This window comes from Bicyclus anynana, chromosome 2 (assembly GCF_947172395.1).
Source record: "Bicyclus anynana chromosome 2, ilBicAnyn1.1, whole genome shotgun sequence".
Taxonomy (NCBI): Eukaryota; Metazoa; Arthropoda; class Insecta; order Lepidoptera; family Nymphalidae; genus Bicyclus; species Bicyclus anynana.
In genome coordinates this window covers 7375511-7401346 of record NC_069084.1, presented here as the reverse complement: position 1 = coordinate 7401346, position 25836 = coordinate 7375511, and the positions used below count along the sequence as shown (strand labels likewise).

Here is a 25836-nt window from a genome sequence, read left to right as displayed (position 1 = left end):
GGTGTATTTTAGGACAATAAATTATTACTTTTACAGTGATTAATGAATTAATTTTATCATTGTTAGTCACAAGTCGGTTAATAACAATCAAATAGTAGTAAGTATAACATCTAATCTTCTAAATATAAAAGCGAAAGTTCACTCACTAAATCTCGAAACGTACAAAGATGAAACTTGGCAGGGAAGTAGTTTATAGCTTGTACATATCTGTGTTTATAGTTAGTAAACTTGACTAAGGACGGAGACGGACACTTTGCGTGAGGGCCGGATTAACGAGGTCTAAAAGCGAACGAAGTCACGGACATCAACTAGTCTAAATAAAAGTCAAAGGTTTGTCTGACATAGTGATCTATCAACGTATAGCCCAAACCACTGGACGAATCGGACTGAAATTTGGCATACAAGTAGATGTTATGGCGTAGGCATCCGCTAAGAAAGGATTTTGATCAATTCTACCCCCAAGGGGATGATAATTTGTATGAAACTTTGTCAAAAATTTTTGATTTGGCAGGAATTTTTGATTTGGCAGAAATTTAGAATATAAATAGGTTTTACTCTGAATTAACACAGTCATAGTCAACTTTTCATCCCGAAAAAATCCATGGTTCCCGCGGGATTTGTGAAAAACTGAATACCACGCGGACGAAGTCGCGGGCGCCCGCGATATTATTGTATATAAGGTGCAGAGGGCCTGTTGTCAGTTTGATACTGATACTATCGCGTTAACGTAAACGCGAATTTCTAAGGAATTGAAACAGAGCCATCTAGTAGCACTACTGCACAACTGTTTCAATTCCATATAAATTCGCGTTTACGTCAACGCGATAGTAACCGTATGAACACAACTCCCACTAACTCTGTTTATTACTGTGAGAATTGGTTTCAAAACTTTTAATAGGTATAAAAGTTAGTGTACCCTTGAACCCTACCTGAAACGCTTGAAAATATTCCAAACACACAAATTCGTACAATCCACAGGATTTACTGGGTGTTAACTGTTATCAGTGGGCAAACTCTTGCAAATTTATTCATGAGGTGATAATCGTGTTGGGCGATAGGACCTTGGGTTTTATTACAGTATTTACACCTTTCCAGAATCCTAACAAGTTTTTTTATAGGTAACTGTTAAATCAAAGCTACCTACCTCTATGGTTCACTAGTTAACAAATGGTTCAGTTGTTTTAAATAACAATGTTTTTGTAACTAGACAGTATGAATTTTCATTTTGTATATAGATAACTATGAGCCCATGGTTACTAACTATGGGCCTTATTAGAAGGCTCAAAGTCACTCAGCAGGCGATGGAGCGATCTAGGCATGGAGTTTCTCTGCATGGTCGAATCAAAAATGAGGAGATCCGCAGAAGAACAAAGCCACTGAAAAACTCTGCGAGTCGCGTAGCTTAAAAGTCAGATAGTTTAAAGAGCCGATGGACGTTAGGGTCCTAAGTGAATGCTTAGCTAAAAAGATATTTATATATTGTATATATATGCGAATTACGCTTTTTTTATTCTCTACAAGTTAGCCCTTGACTGCATTCTCACCTGATGGCAAGTGATGATGCAATCTAAGATAAAAGCAGGCTAGCTTGTTAGGCGTAGGATGAAGATCCACATGCATTTCGGTTTCTACAAGACATCGTACCGAAACGCTAAATCCCTTGACGGTACGTCGTTTTTGTCGGTAGTGTGGTAACAAGCCATGGCCGAAGCCTCCCACCAGACTTGGACTTATTAAGAAAACCTCAATCGGCCCAGACAGGGATCGAACCCAGGACCTCACATATTCCACTTGTAAATCCACCGCGCCACGGAGGCCGTCAAATGGTTTTGTAATTAGGAAGTATGAATTATGAATTTTGTTTAGCTCTCATTTTGAATTTTTTTTTTCGTGGTCGCTAATTATTAGAAATGAGGAGATCCACAGAAGAACCAAAGTCACTGATATAGCTCTGCGAGTCGCGAAGCTTAGGTGGAAATGGGCTGGCCACATGGTTTGAAGAGCCGATGGACTTTAGGGTCTCACGTGAATGCTTAGATAAAAAGATATTTATATATTACTAGCGGACGCCCGCGACTTTGAATTTAAATAATTTTTAAAAAATAAAGTAAAAAAAAATTTGATTTACATTATATTTTGTATTTTTTTTATACAAATTTTTTAAACTGTAACTCTAAAAATGAAAGACTTTCCATACAAACTTTCAACTCCTATTTCACCCCCTTTTAATTTTATTTTCGCAATAAAAAGTATATTATAACTTTCACCGTATTATGGTCTTAAACCGTACCAAGTTATATCTGAATTCATTCAGTAGTTTCAGAGTGATGCCCAAATAACAAAAAACTCGGACAGACAGACAGACAAAAGAATTCATATTATAAGTATGGATTCTAGATATAGGCGCTGTCGTCCGTTATGCTACGCTATCGTTTGTATACAAATGGTATAAGTAAAATCTCAAATTGCGAATAAATGTATAGAATTCGACCAGTTTTATTATATGTATAGATTATTCCCTTAATAAGACACAATGATTAAATACCTCCCAATTTCTTCAACACACGAATACACATGCCATAGGCGTAAAGTTTTGCAAATTTATTCATGAGGTTCCGATCGTATTGGATGATACGGTCCTCAGTTTTATTATCATGTTTACCCTCAACTCAATATCCGCTTACACTTTTGATTTACTTCGTTTTTTGACGAAACATACAAAGCTTTGACTCAATTTTGTGGACCTGTATGTAATTTGGAGACGTTTTGTTCGAGCAGAATTTCAGCGTCAAAAAAATTGTACAATCATGTCTTGCTTTCCTTTGATCCGCCATTTTCCTGGTTTACCTTTGAAGTGGAATATGTGAGGGGTAACTTTATTCACTTTTGCGTATCAAGACAGATGTGCTAAAATCTATTGCAAGGCGAAACAATGTGATCGAAAAAACTTGAATAGATTGAAAATTTAAAACCCCAATGTTGACTTTCAATTTTTAACCGACCAAAAAGGAGGAGGTTCTACGTTCGGCTGTATGTATATATTTTTTTAACTATATAGTTTTATCTAATCCAAACTTCGAAGTCATTAGGAAAAACTGTATAAATTAATCTAACGGACAAGACAGGAGCGCACGCAGACGTTTTAACTGATCAGTTAAAACTGCAGGTCTGTAGCATGGATAATATTCCCACAACATAAACCTCTATCTCTCTCATAAATCTACTCTCTCTCTTTCTTTTTTAGGTCAGGGGTTAAAAATTAGCAGGTAGGTAGGTAGACTTATTAACTATTTCTAACACTGCCTGGAACAATATTGCTCCATTTCATTGAATGGTTTTTTTTATTCTTTACAAGTTAGCCCTTGATTACAATCTCACCTGATGGTAAGTGATGATGCAATCTAAACTGGAAGCGGGCTAACTTGTTAGGAGGAGGATGAAAATCCACACCCCTTTCGGTTATACACGACATCGTACCGGAATGCTAAATCGCTTGGCGGTACATGCTACGGCCAAAGCCTCCCACCACCCAGACCTGGACCAATTAAGAAAACCTCAATTGGCCCAGCTGGGGAACGCAGGACCTCCGTCTTGTAAACCCACCGCGCACACCACTGCTCCACGGAGGCCGTCGAAACGGAAAATGGCCTGAAAAATGTTATCCAAACTAAATTTAACTCGACGAATCAAAATAAAAATCTTATCACAATTGAAACATTTCATCGAGCTTGCATGTTTGTTTAATTCATCAACAAGTTACTGACGCATCTGGGTCAAAACTTCGCTAAAACATGATTCGATTCCAACATATCCGAGAGTCACTCATCTGAAGCACTAGTAAAAAAGAGTATCTATTATATAGAACGGAAATACGTACCTGTAATTGATTTTATTTACGAGAGCAAAAAACCAACCTACAGCTCGTGCGCTGTAGAATGGTGTGGGTGACAGTTCGTTTCACTCTTGAAAGTTTGTCGCGATTCGCGATAATAGTACGTACTAGCTGACGTCGCGCGGTTTCACCCGCTTGGTTTCTGTTCTCGTAAGAATACGGAGATAATATATAGCTTATAGTCTTTCTCGATAACTGAGCTATCGTACGCTGAAAGAATATTTCAAATCGGACTAGTAGTTCCTGAGATTTGCGCGTTCAAACAAACAAACTCTTCAGCTTTATAATATAATTATACATTATTATGAACGTCATAAGGCAACTTTCACTCGCACCATGCTACGGCGCACATAGTATAATACTTTTCGCTTTATAGGAGGGAGTATACGAAGCGTAGACCCACCACTCTGCTTCGATGGAGGTTGTCGAGATTAGAGGATAACGTTTGACACTGTTGCACGCCATTGACGGTCAATTATTCTCACGTTTCTGCAGCACCCACAACTATAACTGATCGTGTATTGGTCGATGCGTGCATGACGGCTCGACTTATGAAACGTCTTTGCGGCCGTTTGCGCTGCAGAAACGTGAGAAACAGTAGGAATATTAGAATTAGGTACAAGTACAGCTCCACCTAAGACTCAAACCCAGCACCTCGTGATCCGGAGCGATATACTCTAACCACTGGACCAGCCAGTCAGTTACACGTGATGTGAGTAAATGAATTTTCTGCTCAGCCGGCCTAACTACAGTGCGCTATTTCTAACCTACTACAAAGGGTTTATTTTTAAGTAATAATCATAAAAGTCTGCTGCGAATAATTGTTTCGTCAAGAGTTTGAAAAGGAAAAAACAGAATCCTTCGACTGTATTTGTAAAAACCCTTTTTCTATAGATTTTGTGAAGGTCGGAAGGTACGAAGCCCAGTGGATGACCTCTACCTCTGATTCCAGAGGGACAGGTTCGAATCCGGTCCGGGGCATGCACCTCTAACTTTTCAGTTATGTGCATTTTAAGAAATTGAATATCACGTGTCTCAAACGGTGAAGGAAAAACATCGTGAGGAAACCTGCACACCAGAGAATTTTCATAATTCTCTGTGTGTGTGTAGTCTGCCAACTGCCGCATTGGGACAACGTGGTGGACTATTGGCCTAGCCCCTCTCATTCTGAGAGGAGACTCGAGCTCAGCAGTGAGCCGAATATGGGTTCATAACGAACAAACGAACTAATTTAGTCGCCAATTAATTTCACCATATATGCATTACCGGGTCTTATCAAACTCTGAATATTACATTAAGCATTGTTCTCGATTAACCACGTGTTGCGTCTCTCAACCTGAACAAGGGTTAATGGTTATCTTAAACTTTAAGCTCCTGAAACAACGTAACATTTAACATTTTAGAACATGTTATATAATTAGTCTGTCAATCTATCATAATAATTTTAACAATTTTAGAATTATGTAAATACTAGCGGACCCGGTCAAGCTTCGCTTTGACTCATTCCCTTGCCCTATTCTATACCCACCCTACCATACCCTACACCTACCCTACACCTACCCTTCCTCTACTAAACTCCTAACTCTACTCCTACCCTACACCTACCCTACCTCTACCATACTCCTACTCTACTCCTACCCTACCCCTATGGTAGTATACAATAAATAAAAATACGCGTATTTTTAATTTTACAACCAGACAAAATTTTTAAAAAAGATTGATCGTATTGTAGTGTCGAGCGGCTAAAATAAAAATACTAAAACCATCGACTAGGTTATCTTATTATAATTATAATAACCTAGTACCTACCTTTTTAAGTAAGTATACATATTATATGTACGAAACCATTAAAAGTAAACTAATTCCAACATATCAATTAAGCCTGTCTTTAGATGTATAGATCAACCTTCTGGAGATTTCTAGAGAGTATTATTGACGTTTTCTTTGTATTTTCTTTGTTTATTCGAAGAAATGTATTATGGAGCCGTAATAGCAATTAACGCTTTATTTAGATGAAAAGTCTTATATCCAATCTTGCTAGACTTTGATTATTTCTGACCTTGACAAAATACGTAGGTAATCGTAACTGCTTCTACAAAAATGTTTTGTGAGTGAATAATATTATTACCAGGTTCATGCATAATTTCGTAGCATATTTGGTGTTAATTAATTGTGCTAAATTATTAATTAAGTATTCAAATAATTAATTCTGTTTGTTAATTAATCATTCATTAATAAATGAATGAGAAACCTCAACAGTTCCGCGGTAAGGGCGCCGTAGTTAACACCTAAAGGTCATAGGTTCGATCGACTATTTTCGCAACTACTCCTAGCCTGGCACAGTATTTCCAACGTAGGAGGGTAACGCAAATATTGGTCATTCTTTTAAAATACTAGCGGACGCCCACGACATCATTCACGTGAAATCAATGTAAACTTTCAACCCCTATTTCACCCCCTTCTATTTATATTTTCGCATGTTTTAAAATAAATAGCCCAATAATCATTTTACAAAACTACTCGTATAACTCAAAAAATTAACAATTTATATTTATAAAAACCTACCCTTTACAGTTTTAAAGATACGAGAAATGTTGTGTTCAAAAAATAGCTGTCTAATTTTTCTTTTCTTCTTTTAATTGATTGTTTTATCATTATTTTATTTGTCGGCGCGAGTGAGTCTTTCGATCGGACGGCTCGTCACAAGCTGAGATAGTACGAAATGTTCCCTGAGTTAGGTGGGGAGTAGTGAGAGACTGGGTCTAGCTCATTTTTGTTGTGAAGTTTGATCCGTCCTTTGGTTGGATAATTTTTCATGGATTGTTTTGATATAAGCCGGGAGAATGACTTGAGTGGAGTTTGGAGTAGTTTAAAATTAGTTTTTAACCCTACATCCTTCGGTCACAAGTCCGGGACTTCACTCAAGATTATTCTCTGCCATTCGAGAGTTTATTGGTAACATTCTTGATAGGAATTGTTAGACCTGACAGACTTTCATTCAATAATAGTGTTTTGCTCTTTAAATCCGCTTTTGATGTCAACTCGTTTATTCCGACATATTCAAGCGCATATTTAACTATGTATGATACTTATTTGATCATACTCATAGATATACCTTCTTGTTTACTCTCACGTTTTATATCCGGCAGCAATTTTTGACGAGTATAATAACACTTTGATGTGCCTGTACGTAATTTGAGAATCGCCATGTCACAAAATTGTATAAAAAATATAGGTATCTCAAATAAACTGGATAACACAAGCGTTAAAATATTTCAGTAAATATGAAATTGAAACATATGGCTTGATTAATATAATGTTCGTAGTATTAAAGCAATTTGAGACAGAAATTGATAAGCAAACAGTGCTATTTTGAGACAAAAGTAGTGACATTTTGTGCCACCAAGCATCGTTGCTTTGTCCCTGTCTGAAGAGAGAGAAGTAGTTTTGTCAGTGAAATTACCGAAGCTAGCTTAAAACAAATGCTTCAATACAAGTATTACAAGGAAATAATTTTATAGCCAATGATGTGGAAAGCCGTCCGTCGCTATACTTTTGACAAAGTGGTCATGATAGTCATTTAGGGGTGGTGGCAAGCTTTACAATCCACCGCCATTTCTTCCGTAGATTAACTCTTGCAGCACATTTTTGGGGCGATGGAGAGTGGTTTTTTGGTCAGCCGACCACCAAAGTGACCTGTCACGCGCTCTTGTGTCTTTAACCTTTCCTTGCACCACAAGTAGCTCTACTGACGGGTCGTCTTATCGTGTGACTAGTAAACGCCACGTGGTTTCCGTTCCCATAGAAATACAGGGATAAAATATAGCCCATAGCCGATAAATATAACATTTCTCGATACATGGCCTATCTAGCACTGAAAGAATTTTTAAAATCGAACTAGTACTTCCTGAGATTAGCGCGTTCAAACAAATAGACAAACAAACAAACTCTTCAGCTTTATAATATTAGCATGGATGTATCCAAAGAAAGTGAGTATACAACATTGGACGATGGAAGAAATACGCTGTTTGATGCCCAGCTCTTGGAAGATTGAGATGTTGGTTTGAAACTGCGTCCAGAATATGCGAATAATTCTTCTCTAGCACCACATTTCTAATATATCTTATCCAAGCTTCAGCACCATATAGAAATATGGGAATCACCAATGCCCGGACTAGTCCTTGTAATAGTAGTGTGAAAAATGGAAAATGTTTAATATCAGGTCGTCCATCTGTTTGTTGTTTGCCAAAATACCGTAATCTCTGTAAATTAAATGGGTTGCATGTAATACAAGCGAAACAATACAAGTTATATCATCGATAGTAACCTGACGCATCTGGGTCAGAACTCCGACAAAACATGTTTCGATTCCAACTTGTTTTCGAACGTTATGGAACGTCTGCATAACTTCGATTTGAATTGAGTAATGGAAAACGGAGGATTCTGTAAAATAGTGCAAAACACAGCGGCAATTTCCGTTTATTTTGCTAGCCGCATTCTCTATTACTACTGTATTGATTTAAGCAAGAGTAGAACTTTTTAGAGCCGTGTTAGATCTCTGCCTCCGATTCTGGAGGGTGTGGGTTTGAATTAGGTCCGGGGCGCTCACCTCCAACTTTTCAGGTGTGTCAATTTTAAGAAATTAAATATCACGTTTCTTAAACGGTAAAGAAAAACATTGTGAGGAAACCTGCAAACCAGAGATTTTTTTTAATTATCTGCGTATGTGAAGTCTGCCAATCCGCATTGGGCCAGCGTGGTGGACTAGTGGCCTAACCCCTCTCATTCTTCTCATTCTGCATGAGATGCAATCTAAGATGAAAAGCGGGCTAACTTGTTAGGAGTAGGTTGAAAATACACACCCCTCTCGATTTCTACACGACGTCGTACCGGAATGCTAAATTGCTTTACGGTACATCTTTGCTGGTAACTAGCCACGACCGAAACCGCGCATACCACTGCGCCACAGAGACCGTCAAAATATTTTTGTCGATATATCGAGTGTTTACTATACATTTATATTCACAAATTGACCGACTGGTCAATTTGTATTAGCAGTATAAAAAAAAAACAAGCTTGAATTACGTAAAGGGACATCAAAGTCATATGTGTTTAATATAAAAACGCTTGTAAAAACAAAGCTAAAAGAGGCATTCACGATAATAAAAGTGAGGGTCGTATCAACCGCATACGATCACCACCTCATGAATAAATTTGCAAGAGTTTTTCCCCGACTGATAATGCTCTGTAATGTCTTCGGTTCGAGGGAATCTGCTTTTTTAAACATCGGTATTTTTTCACGTTTCGCATAGTTTGGAACGAGCATTTTTATTCGGTATTTGACCTAGAATTCGTTTGGAAAATCCCTTTTACCGTTACTGACCAATTCTGTTTCGCTAGGAAACTATATTACGGATATATTATGTGGGTTGTCTAACACCATACGTGTTAGACAACCCACATGCTTGCAGCATGCTTCTTAGCAAACTCTTTGGTAGGAAACTATATTACGGATATATAAAGCGTATTATAGTAGATAACCCACATGCTTGTAGCATGCTTTTTAGCAACCTTTTAGTAGAAAAATTATAGTCAATAATGTAATCACCTTACCGGCAAAAGCGTACTGTCAATCGATTTAGCGTTCTGGTACGATACCGCGTAGAAACCGTCAGAGGTATAGGTAGAATAATTTTGTACCACTTCAAGATAAGGTCGCCTTACTCGCTAGCCTGCATCTTCTACTAATAAGTAATGGACTCGTTATTAACAAATGTGAAATGTGGACGGCTCTAACGCCACGAGCATGAAGCCGACCGTACGACGAGCGCCTTATATGTAGGGTTAAATAAAATAAATTAAGAGTAATTTTGTCTAGTGTACGCTTACCTGAGAGACCACATCAAATATCAGAGATTTCCATCATCATCATCATCAGCCAGTATATTATTTGCTACCATTCCACGTGGGCATGATTTGATATTTTTATAGTATTTACGTTCGCCGATGCAGGAGTGTCCAGAAGAAAGAGTTCTTGGTTCTTAAAAATGAATTTATTAATATAAAAATTACAAACTAATTAAACTAACGACGTCTTCGAGCGTAAGTGAAGAAGTGTGGTAATTTTCCATGTCACTATGCACCCGTGCGATTTGCCGAATCAGCGGTCTAGTTATGTACACGTGTTGAATAAGGCCGCGAGTCCAATACGGGCGGAGCGACGAGCGGAGCGGCATGTAACATAGTTAGTTATTAAGATAAGTTAGCTTATTATATTATTTGACATCATTACACGGCTTATTAAAAGCAAACGTCTGACTGGATTTTCGCAATACCTACGTTTATTGGGGAATATCCAACTCATATTTATTTTCTTACTTAGATCACAAAACTCGTATATTCTTGGAGTTTATTGCGAAGTAGGCATTTAGTGCGATGTCAGAAAAAAGGTATCGAGATCAATTTTAGCCTGATCCGGCTTAGTAGACTCATTATATGATAATGGAGAAATAATTTCCGAGCAGACAGTTATTAGATAATGCTCTCGGCGTATCGTGGTCTCGGTGTAATTAGTTGGCTTATTTCTTATAAATTGAGGGTAAGCTAATTACCCAATCATTATTGATTTGAAAATGGTGGAATGTGTCGATATTTTAGTTTTATAGTCATGATTTGAGATGTCGTGTTATTATTTGTTGCTAATCAGACAACAAAACTTGTTACTAACCTGATGTTCTTTTTACTGTTGATTGATAGTTATAATACTTAACAGCCACGATGTCCTAAATTTTTATTTCCTGGTAACTCTACCTTAGCTTAGGTAAGTTAGCTTTTTTTTTATTCTTTACCCTTTTTTTAGCCCTTGACTACAATCTCACCTGATGGTAAGTGATGATGCAGTCTAAGATGGAAGTTGGCTAACTTGTCAAGGAGTAGGATGAAAATCCACACCCCTTTCGGTTTTTACACGGCATCGTACCGGAACGCTAAATCGCTTGGTGATACGTCTTTGCCGGTAGGGTGGTAACTAGCCACGGACGAAGCCTCCCACCAGCCAGACCTGGACAAATTAAGAAAATCTCAATCTGCCCAGCCGGGGATCGAACCCAGGACCTCCGTCTTGTAAATCCACCGTGCATACCACTGCGCCACGGAGGCCGTCGAAAGCTAGCTACCAAAATCGAGAATTTTCGTAAATAATAATAATAATAATAATAATAATAAAAACATTTATTCAGCCAAAACAACATAACATAAATAAGAAAAAAACATGAGAATTAATACTAACTTAATACTAAGGCTTCGGCTGAATGGGGCGCTGCCTCAGCTCTATGCTACAGCTAAGTAACTGTAGCGCTGATTTTCAGGCATGACCCCAGGGTGAGCTCACGGACTGATCGGGAGAGCGTTGCGTCGTTTATTAGTTCCAAATTTAAAATAGATAAAATAATATACTATTATGTATCCACATATCTATAGTAAGTAAAAAACATACATACAGTCGAACGTAGAACCTCCTCCTTTATGGAAGTCGGTAAATAAAAAAGTTGATTGTCTCATCGAGATGAAGCTACTCCCGAAAAATTAACTTGATAGTAATCAGTTGTACAAAATGTTCTACGGATCCCTAACTATCACGTATTTCATACACGAATAGTCTTGAAAACAGTTTTTAATTAAAATTTCTATTTAGGTTGGTTATGATTCATCTACAAAATAACACAATAAATATTGAAACGGTATTACGAAAGTTTGTTAGGAACAGATCAAACGTACCTACATCAAAAACGTTGACACGTGACAACCTTTGAAATTGCTAGTAAAAGGCAAGATAAATCCTTGAACCTTGTACAGTCGGCAGCAATAAAATGATTTAAATGCGTCGCGTCCTATAATTTACATGAACTTTTGCAATTTCCTTTTGAAATAACTTACAAAGTACTACAATACGGGGTATTAACTGGGATTTTAGTTCATTGTTTTACTTTTGTGGTTGAGGTGTGTGATTATATGTTTTTTTTTTAAAGAATATTTGCTATATTTTTTATAATATGACCAATATACCTGTTCCCCTCCAACTAGTCGGGAAAGACTGTGCTAGGACTGGGCACGACAAAAGACCAACGTGGCGGGGATCGAACCACCACATATATATATATGTACATATATATATGTACCACCACATATATACATATATATATATGTACCTTCTGACTTCTGTTAGTATGTAGTTAGGTACATATAATTATTGCGTGACTTCATCCGCGTGGGAAATTTCCCCATTAGCCCCTTTAAAGTTGAAATTCAATAAATCTTATTTTAGTGAATGCCAAAAAATACCCACTTTCTGAATTTCAGTTTGTAGGTTTATCAGTATATTGTTTTTTTATAGTATTGACAGATTTAAACCATTCATTGTCCCTTTTTGATTTCATTAGTATTGGTCTTCAATGAATTTCTTATAAATTAATGTAGTAATACCGACCAAAATTATAAAATTATTTACTAACGGGAAGTTATTAATAGAAAATTATTATCTTCATAGGAATTACGAGTATATCCGCTCGTCAAGCTTCTTAGTGTTTAAAAGTTTAAAATCCAAAAATCCTTTAGCCGCAAACATAGTCTATTTAAGTAAAAATACCTGGATGACCGAGTTTTGCTCAGTATTTTTCTTTCGGAATATTTTGTAAAATTGAAACCTAGCTAGATCGAATTATTATTATTATCCTCATGAAAACCCTAAATTTCCTAAAAATCGTTGGAGCGTTTAAGAAATTCAGAATATACCTAAAATGTATTAGATAGATACATCGCATGTTTGTATCTTGTTGCACGATATTTTTTAATATTATTGATGCTGATAGTACTTACTGGGGTTATTTCCGAGAAATTATCTCAAAATTTACTAGAAAATTGTGGCGGAAACAAAAATAGGAGAAAAGAATTTTGAGGAAAAGGATAACACGAAACATGCTGAGTCGGTATTAAGCTTCTTTCACCGGTATTTCTTTGGTTTTTCATACTTAAGAGTATCAATAATTAAATTGTCAGGTATATAACATCTTACATTGCCAAAATTTTTAACATCTAGATCACTTACCATCAAGTGAGATTACTGTAAAAAATAAATAGTGAAAATAAGGTTTTTTAGGTACGAGTACTATTTTTTGATAAATCAAGCAAAGTAAAATAAAATGGTAAAACAAGGAAAGTATAATTATTTTTCCACGAAATATACAAATTTCCGTGAAAATACCACACGTGCCTAATTAGTAAACTTCGTACACGAGTAATTAATAACGGGCTCTGTTACATGATCCGTACTGACTAAATTATAAAACCAACTAAAACTTTATGTTTACCGAATTCTAGAAATTAGTACTACGGCAGGCGTGACCAAAATAGTTGACACTTAATATGTTTAAAACTTTCAACAAAATATGAACTTGTTGTTATAAGTATAAAAGCTCGTGGTAAACTGGTTGGATGAGCATACACGGGGGAAATTACTGTGGGTAATCCATATGCAGAATGAATTATGAAAATTTATACATAACATAATGTTATAGTTTATTTGAAATGTTTTTTAAATAATTTTATTTTTCGGGTAGGTATATTGATTACAAATTTTATTTAATAAAAGTTCTAAATATTTTTTGAAAATTCCCGTCTGTAATATCTGCCAACGGTACCGAAAGCTGGTTTCGGTACCGTTGGCATTCCTGACACAAACTTGAGATTTTTTTTAAATATTATTAAACGTGGAAGTTTGTATGGATGTTTGTTACTCTTTAACGCCGCAACTACTAAAAATATTTGGCTGAAGTTTGGAATGGACATTAATTTAACTCTGGATTATGTGTTATAGACTACTTTTATCCCGGAAAAATCCATGGTGCCCCGCGGGATTTGTGTAAAACTGAATTTCACGCGGACGAAGTCGCGGGCGTCCGCTAGTACAGTATAATTGCGAAAGTCAGTGTGTTTGTATATTCCGAAACTGTTGGCTAAACTACAAAACTGATTTTGTATCAACATGTAGCAAGGTAGAGCATTGATGAAGTTAAAATTATTTAATTTCTATCTTTAAAAAATCCAAACCCTACAACTATTACCTACTGATGTCTGAACCTCGAACCTCCAATACACCTGAGGCAGCCCAACCACAGCCAAGCGGCGTAAATGTAACGCATTACGCAAATAATATACAAATAGAATCGAAATAAACAGGCCCAGTGAAAACCCAAGGGAAATTGTGTTCAGTAAAATCCACCTGTAGGATGATTTATGGTATCCTCAGCCGACCATAATGTAATAATTTGACAGCGCGATAATTTACGTAGTGTTGGAAGATATCTTAATTTGAATATTTAAATCTTAAACCACATTGGAACAGGGATTTTAAAATTCGATTGTATTATATAATATGGGTTGTTATAGCTTGGCAACTTAGTTCTTAGCACTTCCGATGGTCCGCGAGGGCCGGGGGGCGTGTAGCGATGAATAAAAACCCCACGACTGGTGCACGTCACTTCCCCGCACGCACGATTTCACACCCGCGTAGTCTTTCCCCTGTTGCCCGCATATCATGGGAGTGTTATCAACGAATAGACAGCCAATAATTATGAGTATAACAAGCATTGAAACAGCGTGTTCTAAGCAGATCCAGGTCTCTTCTCCTATACCTATGCCTAGTATGCCGGCATAAAAAAATTGGCTGATAAATTAATATTATATGCATGAAACAAATATGTCACATATAGATGTTATAATACTCATTCGTACATACAAATAAAAACGAAAGTGAATACAACCGAAACGTAACTTCAATAAACACGAAGAAGTCCACTAACAATGATAAATCTTCAAAACTATCGAATTCTAAAACATATCAACCAACATAACTAGCGCTGTTGACACTTTGTATTTACAACTTTCAAAGCAAAATAATATAGAGATAATAAACACGACGGTTCACCATAAACTGGCTGTGTGAGAACACCCAGGGGAAATTATGTTCGGCTAAATCCATATGCAGGATGATTTATAGTAACCTAAAGCCAGCATTATGTTATAATTTGACGGTTCGTTGTGATTTATACGTATAAAATAGTTAACCGAAAGTTAAGGCTGCCGCTGTCTCTTCTTTATTAAGTAGAGTCCTGTACTAAAAGTAATTGAAAGATATCTTTATCAATGACTTATTTTATGTTAAACAATATAGATAGAGAGCCCGTGAACCCCAGTCCTTCGTTTGAGAATATAAAAAATGACGAAGGTCTGGGGTTCACGGGCTCTTAGTCTATTAGTAAAGGGCTGATGTATGACAAAGTCGATTTAAAATAATTGAATGCCACTATGTCAATGGTGGTAACCTAACCTAACCGATCTCATATCAGTCAGGTAGGTTGAGTTTACGTCCTACTTGCTTCAATCCTTGCATAGTTATTTTTAATTTATTTATTTATTTGCAGATACATGCATTATATATACAGGTGGTCGGTAGATGTAGATGGTAAATGTATCTTGCCAATTTAGCATGCAAATTATTTTTTAAGTATCAAGCAATCTCAATAATAGAAATTATTATTAGTTATGTTTTTTATTATAAGCTTTTAAAGTGAAGTCATTTACTTTTGTACTTTCGTAGTTAATCAAACCACTTAGGATATCTTGCCAATTTGGCATGCAAATTGTTTTTTAAGTATCAAGCAATCTCAATAATAGAAATTATTATTAGTTATGTTTTTTATTATAAGCTTTTAAAGTGAAGTCATTTACTTTTGTACTTTCGTAGTTAATCAAACCACTCAGGATACTCGTATCCTAGAAATGCATCAACACATCATATGATTCGTCTGAAATTACCAAGTGCCTGAAGACAAAACAGCCTTCGAATAGTGCGTATTGTCGGTGAACTATGGTTCCAAGACTTGCTCTTTAACTATGTTCATAAGAAAGCTCAGAGTCACACAGCGAACGATGGAACGAGCTATGCTCGAAGTATCTCTGCGTGATTGAATCAAATATGAGGAGATCCACAGAAGAACCAAAGTCACGGACATAGCTCAACGAGTCGCTAAGCTGAAGTGGAAATTAACGGAGCACATAGCTCGAAGTGCCGATAGTCTTTGGGGTCCCAAGGTGCTGGTATGGCGACCCCGCTCTAGGAAACTCAGTGTTGGGCAACCCCTCACCAGGTGGACTGACGACATCATGCGAGTCGTAGGGATTCGGTGGATGCAGGCGGCTCAGAATTGTGATGTTTGGAAGTTCCTCCAATAGGCCCATGTCTTGTAGTGGACGTCCATCGGCTTATAGGGTAATCACATTATTTTATTTTAAATAACATTCCTGTTTATGCTTTGTTTAAAATAAACATGTATAACCAGTTCAATCGTTTGCGGTGTTTTGAATTTTAATTGAAAAGATTCACTTCAACGAATATTGTAAGTAAAATAAAATATTTCGTTTGTGAACGCATATTACTAAGTTTTCTGTAGCACATCTAGAGACTCCCCGGTTGTACATTAAACACAAGTATTTTGGGGTTGTCAGTTACCTTCGGCGATGACAAAGACAACGAGATGGATGATGTAATTTTTTTTTTATTTTTTTATTTTTTTTTTATTCTTTACAAGTTAGCCCTTGACTACAATCTCACCTAATGGTAAGTGATGATGCAGTCTAAGATGGAAGCTGGCTAACATGTTAGGAGGAGGATGAAAATCCACACCCCTTTCGGTTTCTACACGGCATCGTACCGGAACGCTAAATCGTTTGGCGGTACGTCTTTGTCAGTAGGGTGGTAACTAGCCACGGCCGAAGCCTCCCACCAGCCAGACCTGAACAAATTAAGAAAATCTCAATCTGCCCAGCTGGGGATCGAACCCAGGACCTCCGTTTTGTAAATCCACCGCGCCACGGAGGCCGTCAAAATATCGGAAAGCGCCAAACATAGCACCCCAGCGAAGAACTACTGAAGAGTCCTTGCGGTGCATCATACTGGGTTGACTTTAAGGACACGAACCATAGACCAACGTACCTCAGCTCCGAAAGAAGCTCAGCTCAGCTCAGCTCTGGCTGGAAGAACATAACCGGCGGTAGAAAGGTAGAAAGGCCTTCGTTTCCTTTTACAGCCAGTTGCATGGAAGACCGAAAGGAGACTTACACTGCAGGGGTTTTCATTTATTAAATAACTCTTAATGTGAGGTTTACTTAATAAGACAAAGTGATATAAACTGACAGCAGACATCCGCAACTCGGTTTGAAGTTATTACTAAATCTTACTTTATTCTGTGTCCCTCACGAGTTACCCTCGTCAACTTGACAGACCCAGATGTATCCCTAAGTTAGGTATGAGGCAAGATTTTTTAATAAAATACTTGTTAAATTGGTAAGACCACAACTCTATTACATTATTTATCCATTTATATTATACTAGCCGACACCACGCGATTTCACCCACGTAGTACCCGTTCCTGTGAGAATACGGGGATATATGAAACTTACTAAAAACGTGGCTTTCTATTGTACAATTATTAATTCCAGTCAGTAAAATGACAAGTGCAACTTTCATTGAAATGTCATTTTACTAGTATATCTAGTTTAATACAATACTGGTAAAACTGTTTTCAAAATTGGTTTAGTAAACCCCTACAACATCACGAACTTATAATAATGTACATATTTCTATAGAACCGGATATATATATTGTTGTAACTAAAGTAACTACAACAACAAAACTGGAAACTCAAAGTATATAAATTTCTGCGTAAATCTTTCGTTAGAACCCTTTTAGTCCCTTGTCTTTCTTGACAGAACCCTAGCTAAGTTAGTATCTAGTTTTCTATTGTACAGACTTGGTAAAATTAAAATCTTGAAGAATAAATTTTGTATTTGTATATATAAATCTCAAAAAGGGGTATTTTTGAAGAGAAAAAACAGAGTTCATATTTCTCTGGGTTTCGCCATATCTGGAGAACGCCTCTACCGATTTTATTCATCTAATTTTCCTTGTTTAGATATTTTGCAAAACATTCTTACGATACGTAAACTTGAGAGAATTGGGCAGATAATTGAAAATCTTCAGAAAACTTAACAACTATAATTTATGGATGTTCGTTACCAACGGAAACAAAATTTGGCTTATAGATACGTTATTATAGTCTGGTACAGCACCTAGACTGTTTTTTATTCCAATATTCCCACAGACATACACAAAGCCAAAGCCGCATATATAAACTACAAATACAATACTGTATATAAATTTCAAATACAAAACTGAAAGTGTACTTCAATATTAATACTTAATGAATAATTTATATAAATTTACTCAATTACATTATCCAATAATTGAAACTTCAGCCCTTTATAGCCAAACTGCCAAACCAAATATTAAACTAAAAGCTGAACTCGATCCCAAGGTATTGAATCGATATCGTTTAGACCCCATATTAAATTCACTTATTAGTTATACGGCTTTCTGCTATACAAATCGGGCACAAAATTCAATTATTTACTTAAACAATGTTATTTGGTTGGTACTTCGAATGTTACGTATTCAATACAATGTTATTAAAGGAATACTGATTGGTTTCAGACAAAGAGACCTAACGTTTGGTTGGGTGATTATAAGGATTTGTAAAAAAAATATTTTCGCGAAGACTTGAGAAATCCATGGCTAACACAATCCTGATAAAATTTATTTTTTATATATGAAACATGTAATTGTAAAACTTTGTCAAATAATAGTAAAATAAACTTATTACCTACTTACTCTCCTACTAACGCTCCGCGGTTTCAACCACTTAGTTCCCGTTCCCGTGAAAATCGCGGGAGTTAAATATAGGTGAAACTTACAGATATCGTGGCTTTTAGTGATAAAAGAATTTTCAAAATCGGTTCAGTAGATCCAGAGATTACCCATAAAATACCACAAACTTTACCTCATTACAATAGTAGTATAGATTGATTGTAGGTACTCAATATTTAGTAGATTTATATTTTTGATATTTGCACTTAATTGCATACCCGATATTTCGGATTCCGGTATCTTGGCCACTCAAATATAACTTTTATATTTAAAACCAACAGAAATTTTAAATAAGACAAGAAATTTTAGAGTAGAAACTGTTTATAACCCGATGTCCATAATATATCTTACTCCGTTCCTTGTTCCCTTGTCCCCTGTCAAATATTGTGTCCCCGAGCTCTAATAGAGGCAACATTCCTAAAAGGATACGAGGAGAAACATTTAAAAACAAGATTTGAATAAAAACAAAAAATCAGATACTGAAACAACATTTTCAAGTAGACTATTTTGTGTTTTTAAAGTGCCAATAAATTAGTTTTACGGGTCTAATATTTGTATAGTCAGTAAGAATACAATAACTTAAGCTAGCTTATCCTAATAACTAAACAAATCATTCCCACGTGGAATGATGGCAAGAATACTGGCTGCATTTCCGCGCTGGACAGCCAGGCTGATCCTTTGCGCTAAAAATGAGCCAGCCATTCTGTCACCAGTCGAGGCAACTAGCCTCGATGATTCGGTAAAATTTTTTGGCACTGCGACACCATGGCCCAAGGGTCTCCACGGCAAAAGGTACAAATATGAAACTCTCTGTCAGAGAGGCATACTTGAGCCATTTACCAGTTTCAGCTTTGTCTGCTGGTGCTTCCGGTCTTGATTCTGTCTCCATGAAATAACACGGTGCGTGTCAACGCATATAGCGTCCCACATTAGGGCCCGTCCCATTTCCCAGGGAATCAGCGTCAATCCATCAGGTCTCTTGCCATCATCCCGACTTATTCCTGATGGCTCGATTAGCGCAGGAATATTTATGGTGGCAAGAGCTCTTTTTATTATATCAGTAATATGGAAAATTACTTACACTTAATTGACTGGTACAAAAAATATATTTTGTAGCATAACTTCGAAAGAAAACCATTAAATTTCTAATGAGCTTGAAGCCTTTTATGAAAGTGACTTAGCGCATACATCCTGCTGGCCTATTCACTAATTTGGTCTTTATTAACAACCTATTAAAATGAACATCAGATCGACTGAGAAATGTCATCCACCTACTGTATGATATCCAAGAAGGGTTGTCAGTAGGCACCGGATGAAATTTGTTACATAGAATCTCAATTTCTTCTTGAGAGCCTTCTGAAAGTGATAGTTACGTCACTTCACCTTAACAACCACGAACAATTATTATGTAGATCTACACACATACGTAAATTAATTACAAACTAACGGTTTCTGTTTTAATTAACTACAAAGCGCTTTGTCAATTTAGATTAATACATCATATGTGTACCTATAGAGGCGTGTTTGCATTTGATTTTGAGATTACTACGTCCTATCGCACTATCGCATATAATTACATTAAATGAACTCATTTCACTTTGTAATTAATGAAATGAATGTTTCTCAAGAATTTAGATATTATGTATTTTGATTATGTCTGTCCTGCAGTTGAGTAGTCGTGTATAACTAGCCGTAGAACTTTCCGATCTCACTTATTATCTTAAGCTTTGAAGAAATCAGATTATAATGGCAGATAACAGACATTAGGGTACATTAAGTAGCGATGCTATGCTGAAAACGCTACTTAAATTACCACCAGTTGACCATCAGCTTGTTACATCAATCATTCATTAACAACCCATATTCGGCTCACCGTTGAGCACGAGTCTCCTCTCAGAATAAGAGGAGGTTAGGCTAATAATCCACCACTTTGTTGGAAGGATTGGCAGACTTCAAACACGTAGCGAATCAAGAAAATTCTCAGTTATGCAGGTTTCCTCACGATATTTTTCCTTCACCTTTTAAGATATATAATTTCTTAATATGCACCGGATTCGAGCCTTCGCCCTCGGAATCGAATGCAGAGGTCATCCACTGGGCTATCACGGCTCCCATCAATCATTATATTGAAAATTATCACACTTAAATACGCTTAAGGTCCATATTATATGCACATATTTTACTACCTAACTCCGTTATGTACGAGTACGTAATTAGTTCACTAACTGCGCTAACTTTATGGAGCAAACTCTACTTAGAAATTCATGGTAAATTACGAAACGAGATGGCCCATTTCAGACCCGCATGCTAACGAAAAAATTATAATTAAAGTAATTAAAACAAACTATAAATTTTGAAGTACTAACTGAATTCCCCAGTCACTGCTGAATCAGCATGTATATGTATACCCGACCTTACAAGTCGTCATACCAACCCATATATTCGGCTCACTGTTGAGCACGAGTCTCTTCTCAGAATAAGAGGTGTTAGGCTAATAGTCCGCCACGTTGGCCAAATACGGATTGGTAGACTTGACATTTGAAGAAAGTTAAAAATATTCTCTGGTTTGCAGGTTTACTTATGAAGTTTTCCTTCCTTTCCTTCACTGTTTAAGACACGTGATATTTAATTTCTTAAAATGCACATAACTAAAAAGTAGGAGGCGCATGCCCCGGACTGGATTCAAACCTACGCTCTGTGAATCGTAGGCAGAGCTCATATCCACTGGGCTATCACGTCCGCGTACCTTACGAGTATGTGGGACAAATTATTATAATCATCAATGCGATTATATGCCTAGTTTAATGGCCTACACAAGGGCAAAGCTCCCTCTTTATTAGGCTTTATAGAGGGGCTTTGACGACAACTCTGGCGCAGTTGATAGTACCTTGAATCTCAACCGACATGTCCAGCCCCCCTAGCCAAGTGGCATGTCGATTCTCTGTCTACGATCGCTAACGCTTCGAAAACTAGAAAAATATATGGGAATGACAGATCTTGATCACGTGACCTGTCGATAGTAATAGTATAGTATCGTAGATAGAGAATCGACGTGCCACTTGGCTAGCGTCGATTCGACGACGGTGAGTTCGATTCTTAGCGCAGATCAGTTTAAAATTTTACGATTTCAAAATTGGTTCACATTTGGGTCTGGTGGTAGGCATAGGCCGTAGCTAGTTACCGGCAAAGATCTGCCGCCAAGTGATTTAGCATTCCGGTACAATAACGCGTAGAAACCGTCAGAGGAACAGGTAGAATAAACCTCGTATCGTACCTTTTTAAAGTCACTGACATAGCTCAGCGAGTCGTGAAGCTGAATTGGCAATGGGCAAGCCATATAGTGAGAAGAGCTGATGGACGTTAGGGCCCCAAGGTGCTGGAATGATGACCCTACACCGTAAAGCTCAGTGTTGGTTGACCGTCCACTAGGTGGAACGTGGACATCACGTCGTGGATACCGTTGTGTTTGGAAGTCCATGCAAGAGGCCTATGACCAGCCGTGAATGTCCATCGGCTGATAATGATGATGATGGATGATGATGTACCTTTTTTAAGAAAGCCCGCTTCCATATATCTTCACTTAACATCATGATGAGATCGCAATCAAGGGATAACTTGTCATTAAAAAAGAGGGCATATTATGGAGCTTAGACCCACTACGCTCTCCAATACAGATTAGCGATCTTAGGATGGTAATTTTAATTTTTTTTATGAACACTATCACATGTTAATAATATTGACCAGGGGATTGACGGCTTAACGTGCTTTCCGAGGCAATGACGATGTAACCTTACCACCTTCCCCACTCCAGGCTAAAAAAATACTGAAAATTTCTTGAAAAAAAAAGAAAAGCTTAGTATTTCAAAATTCGAACCTCCTGACTCGAAGCCTCCTAACCACTGGCCTAAAGAGACAGTTATTATGTTAAGTTAATACTCGTACCTACTCAGTTGGTAAAAGCTGGGTGCTGGTGGCTATTAACAACGCACAAGGCAGGACCCTACTTAAGTATTCAAAATGTAATTAATTTGAGTTTACGTTTAAAGTACCCATATTTAAGCCACTTTTAGCATTCCTTATGTCCTATTTCCGTAATAAGAAAACCATACAGTATCGCGAAGTCCACCTGTCTGTCAGTATGACTGTAAAACACTTTGAATAATTAAACTTTTGACATTAATTGTTAAAATATGTTTAGAGCTATAAAATTTTTTTGGTTAAAACGTAGTAAATATAAGAAAATACGTAAATCAGAAATTTTAAGAGCAGTAAAAATCTGTCTACTTCTGGTCGTTATGAAAATTTTTGAAACATTAAAGTATCATATTTATTTTAAATATGAAATTATGTTCACATAAGTTCTTTGGAGACAATTAATCAATATTAGCCTTAAAATCAGCACACTCAATATTTTAATCATACCAAAAAGGTCTATGTTTATTGTGAAGAATTACTACGGAACCCATCACTGCGCGGGAAACGCACGGTTATATTAATTTTTAATAATCAAATATTAATGACGCACTCGTTTAGAAAATTTAATAAAATCGTTCTTCCTAAAACGACTAATAATCGTAATTTATGCTACAGGATATTCAAATCCAAATTGGAAATTAAAATTCATGTAAAATAAAATGTTACTTACCGCAAATCCTCATAAATATTTAATAGGTAACCGAAGTTATAATAACACCACGTTTATTAAAGAAATATCTAAAAGTCATCACACGTTTTTAATTATCTGTGATATATATCAAAAAAAATTGAATATTTTATTAAAAAAAAAATTCAAGAGTTCGAATTATTCATTCCCGCCAAACTGGAAAGCGAGCGACACTACCGCCCTCTCCGACTGCTCGCGAGTTACTGAAAACGGAATGGGGATGGAAGCTGCAAATGATAGCGCGCGTTCCAAGTTTGAAAGATAAGGGTGTAGCTTTAATAATGGTAAGAGTATTATTATTTATGCGTATCTTTATTCTAGAATTAACAAATAAATCAAGATATTTTAGTCTTGTCTTTCTTTATTGTATTTTTAACCTATATATTTTCATTGTAACACACTTTTGTTATAACAAGATTTCACAAATTGTGGAAATCCATGACATTTTCCGGGATTTTTTTTTTATCTCGGGTGTAATTTATTTCTTTTCTACAGCCAAGTAGGAAGCCTATCAGTAGTTTTTGCATGAAAAAGTAACAAACATCAACGTCGTACGTCTTTGAAGTCGTTTGCATTTTTATGTTAAAAAGATTAATAATATTTTAGCTTATTTCTACTGCTAAGCAACATCGCCGTGTTTTGATGTCCTATAACTATAGTCTATAAGTGTTGATTTGTTATGGGCGACGGTCAGCGCCGGACCGAGGTAAATTTTAGAATGGAGCGAGATCCAATTATGGCGCCTTTCGCGCACGTAAATTCATCTCATAAATTTCTTTTCGATCTTGTCTTTACCATTTCGGCGCCCCCTACGATTTGGCGCCTGGAGCGACCGCTCCTTTCGCCGTATGGACGGTCCGGCCCTGGCGACGGTTTTCTATTTAAGATTAGGTATTATCTGCTTGTCAATTATTAAGAAGTAAAATATTTAAAAAAAGAAATCGATGACTATTTGTCTATGGTATAGTAAAATATTCCATGTTTTCAGAGAAGAATTAAATTTTATTTATTGACACCTTGTAAATAAATAAAACTTCCCGTTCCGCAGTTTAATGAAACCGCTCCCTAAAACCACGTGACAGCGTTTTGGCGCGAAACAGCCCTTCATCACACAAATTGTACGCGCGTAAAATATTATTCGAATTTTGTATGTTTTTGACATTTAGTTTATTTAGCGCGTTCTAAAGTTAAATTACGTGTTTATTGTATTATCTGTGACATTATACGGCACTAAACTGCGTTTATTGTTCAAATAAATCATAATAAAGAGTGGTCGCAGTGTGGTGGAATTGTCAGTATATATCATTACATTTTAAAGTTCCGTACCTCAAAATATTTGCTACTAGCGAACGCAACTTCCTCTGCGTGGAATTCAGTTATTCACAAATCCCGCGGAACCATGGATTTTTCCGCGATGAAAAGTAGCTGTGTTAATCCAGAGTATCAAAAAAAATTAATTGAAATCCATTACAATTTTCTGTCAAATCGCTTCAGTAGTTGTTATATCGGCGTTAAAGAGTAACAAACATCCATACAAACTTTCGCCTTTATAGTATTAGTATCACATTTTTTTCAAAATGTGTAGAGGTAGGTATCTTAATCGGATTTAATACTAGACAGTCTACTGACAGTAGACAGGTCTGCAGTCCCTTGAAGCTGTAAAAAATCAAACTTCTACGTTAATACATCAAAAATACGGTTATTTATGACGCAACTTTAAATCTCGCAAGGGAATCAAACCATTAAAGCAACAGGATGTACTATAAACCATTGCTTTCCAATACTAAAATTTTTTTTTACGAGTGTAGTAGTAGCCTTATTGTTTTCTGACTGTGTAAGTACCGTAAGCTCCTAAATGGGACCTCAGAGTTATCATCGGGGGTTTGGGCGAGATCATCCCCTGATGGGGCACGAAAGCAGAAGTAAATGTCGGTGGAACGACTCTCAAGGGCGTCTATTCTGAGACTCGGAGAAGTCCACCTGAGAAGGGTGTTTTGGCCTGAATATCCCATTGACGTCAGATATCGAGGACCTCGTCTTTGCCGGTGTAATTTTGATTCCCTTGCATATAATACAAATATACAATGCAATACAAAATTATTAAACAACTTTTACATCAGAACGGTTGAGGGTCTGGATCCTTGCAGCCTGCTACCCATAGGCACACAGACACTTATCTCTATAATTGGCTAACTTAGGTATTCATGGATAACTTATGGTAGGAGCATACTCTAACAAACTTTCGGCCTTCATAAAATATGGCATGCTTAGCAATTGCAGGCTCTCTTTCTAATACTCCACATCCTATAAATAAATATAGGACAATTCAGAAAAATTTAACTACACTACAAACGAAGTGATGACTTATGGTTCCGAGACTTGGTCGCTTGGTATCTCTGCGTAATCGAATCAGAATGAGAAGATCTGCAGAAGAACCAAAATCACTGACATAGCTCAACGAGT

At 36.7% G+C, this 25836-nt stretch overlaps 1 protein-coding gene across 1 annotated transcript in view; it reads right to left on the bottom strand.

Annotated features, from left to right (window-relative positions):
* LOC112043786 (cell adhesion molecule Dscam2-like) overlaps positions 1–23558 on the bottom strand; it is a 176226-nt gene extending 152668 nt beyond the window's left edge. Inside the window, exon 1 of the mRNA XM_024079361.2 lies at positions 23356–23558. The gene's annotated coding sequence lies outside the window, so the exon portion shown is untranslated. The remainder of the gene's footprint in view (positions 1–23355) is intronic.
* Positions 23559–25836: the final 2278 nt, after the last annotated feature.